The 6000-nt window shown below is 35.6% G+C and overlaps 1 long non-coding RNA gene across 2 annotated transcripts in view; it reads right to left on the bottom strand.

The window, feature by feature from the left end:
• Positions 1-1292: 1292 nt before the first annotated feature.
• The window catches only part of LOC130368335 (uncharacterized), a 202299-nt gene continuing 197591 nt past the window's right edge, over positions 1293-6000 (bottom strand). For both annotated transcript variants that reach the window (XR_008892416.1, XR_008892415.1), the window contains exons 2-3: positions 3169-3274; positions 1293-1563 (exon numbers count right to left, since the gene is read on the bottom strand). This is a non-coding gene — a long non-coding RNA (uncharacterized LOC130368335). The remainder of the gene's footprint in view (positions 1564-3168; positions 3275-6000) is intronic.

The following is a 6000-nucleotide window of genomic DNA, read 5'->3' as shown; positions in this document are numbered from 1 at the left end:
TACTTCTTCAATGTTTATATGTTTACATTGATGACACCATACGTACTACTTCTTCAATGTTTATATGTTTACATTGATGACACCGTACATACTACTTCTTCAGTGTGTATGTTTACATTGATGACACCATACATACTACTTCTTCAGTGTGTATGTTTACATTGATGACACCATACATACTTCTTCTTCAGTGTGTATATGTTTACATTGATGACACCATACATACTTCTTCTTCAGTGTGTATGTTTACATTGATGACGCCATACATACTACTTCTTCAGTGTGTATATGTTTACATTGATGACACCATACATACTACTTCTTCAATGTTTATATGTTTACATTGATGACACCGTACATACTACTTCTTCAGTGTGTATATGTTTACATTGATGACACCATACATACTACTTCTTCAGTGTGTATGTTTACATTGATGACACCATACATACTTCTTCAGTGTGTATATGTTTACATTGATGACACCATACATACTTCTTCTTCAGTGTGTATGTTTACATTGATGACGCCATACATACTACTTCTTCAGTGTGTATATGTTTACATTGATGACACCATACATACAGTACTTCTTGAGTGTGTACGTGTTTACATTGATGACACCATACATACTAATTCGTCAGTGTGTATATGTTTACATTGATGACACCATACCATACATACTAAGATCCCCACATAAGCCCATAAAGGTATTCCCACCTGGTGCCATAAGAAAGTGAGCTAAACTTACCACATGACTGACTGGCTATGTGGGACTATGCAGCCCCATCCATGGTACCTAAAGTGCCATAGATGTGGTCCTGCACAGCCAAAGTAGATGTTAAACCTGCATGAAGGGTGCAATTCTTTGTGGCACCCTGCAAAGGTGACTGAAGACTTAGAAAAGGAGTCATGTTTCCAGAGGTGGCATTGCAAGAACAATTACAATTACTTTCCCTAAACAGTGTGAGGAAGCAGTAAAAAAAAGGTAGGGGGGCTCTCTCATGTGTAGTGGGGGTGAAGTTGGATGGCCAGAAACCACTGCACTCAAGGTAATGTGATGTCCCACAGAGGTTATCAGCATCGGCAGCACCTCACCCGGCGAGTGTGAAGTGGAAGGTGGTAGCGGCAGTTGTGCAGCTCGAAGCCCCTATCTTTATCCGCAAAGGGTACGGAAATCATGAAACCAGGAAAAGGAGAGGAAAAGGGGGTTCTAAACGAGCGCTACTGCTTTAAGAAAAGGATTCAGAACGCCACTGTAGCACAGGACAGTTTATTATGGTTCAGAGCAATAAGACAACGCGTTTTGGCACCAGCATGTGCCTTCTTCAGGTCCACAAAACAATTAATTTCTGACGTCCTGTAGCCTGTGTTGTGCTATGATGGCGTGGCCTTCCCTAAACAGCATAAAGGATCCCAGAACATGTTCATGGACAGTGGATATCCGATTGTATCAAAAGTAAAGGATGAATGCAAGAGAAGAACATCACTTTACATAGAAATAGTAATGACCAGACAAGGTGCTATTTCAAGGATTTGACTACTGGGCTGTAGCAGACAGTTCTGTGGATAAAAATGGAGCATTACATATCATAAAGACCACATCTAAAGAGGATGAACAAAGTTATTGTTATGGATTGGGCAGGACAAATCCTGACTTGACCAACCCAACAGAGATGCCCTGTCAAGACCTATACTAAGCAGGTTACAAATGAGCACTTTTCTGTCAATACATGAGTGTGTTCACTGCTGGAAAGGCTGTGGTTTTGGAAGAGTTAACATTAGAAGGCTATGGAAGAAGCCATCCCTTTGCCTCTCAGTAGTTACATATAGAGCTGGTGCCCTGTGTACTTTAACTCCCCACAAAAGGGCATTTATTACAGGTTATGACAAGCTGCAGAGAGACATGGAGAACTCAATAAGTAGAAATAGCAAGTGGAATCACAAATGCTCTGGATGTTTTGAAGACAGAAGGAAGGTGACTGGAGATGACTTGAAATGATAGGTGTTAGCAGAATTCTTGATATAATCAGTAATCTGAAACATGGCATCTTTAGTGCTGCTGTATGGAGGGAGCCAGAGGCTGCAGAGCCATGGAGATGTGTGCCCCCTCTAATCAGATCAGCCTCTCAGCCTGCTCTTCAAATACGGTTCCCAACCAGGGTGCCTCCAGCTGTTGCAAAACTACAACTCCCAGCATGCCCGGACAGCCAACGGCTGTCCGGGCATGCTGGGAGTTGTAGTTTTGCAACAGCTGGAGGCACCCTGGTTGGAAAACACTGCTCTATAGGCAGACCACTGCACTATACACCTATCTATCTGCTCCAGCCATATGTATAGACAGATGATAAATTCATAGGTAAAGAGAGCCAGAACAGCTTCCTAACTGAAAGAAAAATAGATTATATATCAATCCTAGATAGATGATAGTGTTAGATTGACACCCATAATAACTATGTAACCGAGAAAAGGTGTTAGTTTACAATAATTGCATGTTCTAACATACAACAACAACAGTAACAAGAATCATACGGTATGAAAAGTTCATAGGAAAGAGTGAGACAGAGACACATGAAGGAATGATTCACATATAATTACATAATGATTGACAAATATCTGCAAAGATGAAGCCCACGGATAAAGGTAGGATACAAAAAATAGAAAAATAGATAATAGATGGGTGTAAGATAACAGAGGAAGAAATAGAGATAGAAGATTAATAAATACATAAATGTCAGATAAATAGGTAGAATATAGGAATCCATAAACAGGTAATAGAATGATAGACAAATAATAGATATATAAATAAAGAAATAAATAAATAGTAAGTGTAAGTTTATAGAGATTTAACAATGATTTTTCTTCTAAAAAATCTGGTATACTGTAATGCAGCATGGAGCAGCAAGAGATATATCTATAGTTCCAGGGGGTATTACAGTGCTGCAGTATACAGTATATGTGTCCCTTTTCTTGCTCCTATGATCCTCCTCTTGAAGACACATTGTACAGTATGTATACATATAGGTGCAGGGACACCTGACTATATATATATATAACCATTGTATACACTTGTCTAATTATCCACGGTCAGAGTCCAGGACTCTGCATATAGTCTCTGTCTGTCCTCATCACAGAACACAAAGCTGACATAATATAAACCAGATTTACCATCAGTCCCAGGAAAACAGACTGGATATAGGATTAGTCTTCTTTCCAAATGTATAGTGGTATTTACACCGACCTATATGTGGGCTCCAAAACATCTTGTCTGGTTCTGCAGAAAACATATCAAACATGTGAAATGACCCATATGCTGGTGTATATACATACAGGAGGGGTTCTCCGATATGTAATGAATATATACGATCATGGCAGATGAGTTTTGAACGGATGAATTTAACATCATTTATTATCTATCAATTTATTTATTTATTATATTATCTATCCTTTTATGATCTATCTACTATCTATCTATTATATTATCTATATATTATATTATCTATGCTTTTATGATCTATCTACTATCTATCATTATATTATCTATCTATTTATTATATTATCTATCTATCTATTTCATATCTATTTATCTATCTATCTATCTATCTATCTATCTATCTATCTATCTATCCATCTATTATATCAGCTATCTATCTATTTATCTATTTCTTATCTAATATCTATCTCACATCTATCTATATATCTATCAACCTATCTATTTATTTATCTATCTTATATCTATCTGTCTATCTATCTATTTATCATCTATCTATCTATCTATCTATCTATTTATCATCTATCTATCTATTATCTGTCTATCTATCTATCAATCTATCTTCTATCTATTTATTTATTTATCTATCTTTCTATCATCTATCTATCTATCTATTTATCTATCATCTATCTATCTATCTTCTATCTATTTATCTATCTATCTATCTTCTATCTATCTATCTATCTATTTATCTATCATCTATCTATCTATCTATCTATCTATCTATTTATTTATCATCTATCTATCTATCTATCTATCTATCTCTCTTCGGCCGATGTGTTACACAGGACTTTGCTTCCCTGTGTAGATGAAGCCGATCTCTACAATAGTAACCCTGTATACAGGAGTGTGTAGTATTTCCCCATCTGCAGCCGACATGTGATCGGGCACGTATCGGAGAGGACACATTGCTCTGTGGACAGTATATGGGGATGGCTCCGGTATCCCTCCAGGAATGAAGCTGTCTGCTGTGAGATAAGAAACACATATCACCCCATATTATATCTTACTAATAATTCCCTTCCCCGAGTATATATATATATGTCATGGGGCAGTCATGGGTGAACACCTGCCCTGTACCCTCCTTATCAGGACTAGTGTTCATATATAGAGATACTCCTCTCTTTACATCTGTCCGATCTGAAGTCACATAGACCTGAAGGATTCCCCTGTAATGAATTAGTATTCTCAATTCACCCTCATTTAACAATAATACATATATCACCTGAACATTACCTTCATCAGGGTATAGATAAGGGCTGAACATGGAAACTGCACAATAACTGACATCAATCACAAGATGTTCCATATTTCATATATTCACAAAAAACTAATCATTTTACAGAATACCGATTATTTCCCGTTATTATTTTACTGTGGATTTATAGAATGTTGCTTGAGATCTCCTATCTATCTATTTATCTATCTATCTTATATCTATCTATCTGTCTATCTATCTATCTATCTATCTATCATCTATCTCATATCTATATATCTCATATCTATCTATCTCATCTATCTATTTATCTATCTGTCTATCTTATATCTATCTATCTCACATCTATTTATCTATCTATCTATCTATCTCACATCTATCTATCTATCTATCTATCTCACATCTATTTATCTATCTATCTATCTATCTATCGATTTATCTCATATCTATCTGTCTGTCTGTCTGTCTATCTGTATATCTCATATCTATCTCATATGTATCTATTATCTATCTATCTATCTCATATCAATCTATCTATCAATTTATTTATTTACCTGTTTTCTCTCCCTTTATTCATCGATCTTTATCTATATCTTTATCTATATCTACCTATCAGCTATTATACTATCTATGAGGACTGAACATGTAAACTCCACAGTAAATACAATAAATTGTTAGATTTATTATTTCTAAGAATGCATAGTATTTATCGTGCAGTCCTCATAGATAGTATGATAGCTGATAGGTAGAGATCGATGAACAGAGAGATATATATGACAGATAGATAAATACATAAATAAATAATATAGATCATAGATAGATATGATATAGATAGATAATATAATAGATAGATAGGTGACAGATAGATAAATAAATAATATAGATCATAGATAGATATGATATAGATAGATAGCTAATATAATAGATAGATAGGTGACAGATAGATAAATATATAATATAGATCATAGATAGATAGATAGATAGGTGACAGATAGATAGAAAGATAACTATTATCATCTTTAAAAAAAAAACAGAAAAGATACATTGTCCTCCCAAAGTAAATATTATTACATATAATTTTAATTATGTATTTAAAGTGTACATATTCCATAACTACACATGTCATAAATGTATATATACCGCAGCACTCCAAACCATGAAGATACCGAGTCTTGAATATATATCTCTCGCATGTTTTTCCTATTGGATATATATATATATATATATATATATATATATATATATATATATGTATATACGGTTCGGTTAAGTTGCCCTGAAGGTGAGGATGACAGGTGTCCCCACTGTTTCCCCTCCGCACCCCCTTTCCCTGCTCCTGGTAGCATGTCCATTATTAATGGCTGCTCTGCTATCCTCTCATCCCCGCTGTCTTTTATCTCCATCCACCATACCACTGCAGTATTAACCATGTAGAGAACCCAGGAGCAGAGGTGCCCCATACTGTGTCCTGGCACATACCTATTTAACGTCAGGGGCGAAGAGACCAAGCAAT

The sequence above is a fragment of the Hyla sarda genome, chromosome 4 (genome assembly GCF_029499605.1).
Source record: "Hyla sarda isolate aHylSar1 chromosome 4, aHylSar1.hap1, whole genome shotgun sequence".
Classification (NCBI taxonomy): domain Eukaryota; kingdom Metazoa; phylum Chordata; class Amphibia; order Anura; family Hylidae; genus Hyla; species Hyla sarda.
This window is presented reverse-complemented; position numbering and strand designations above follow the sequence as displayed.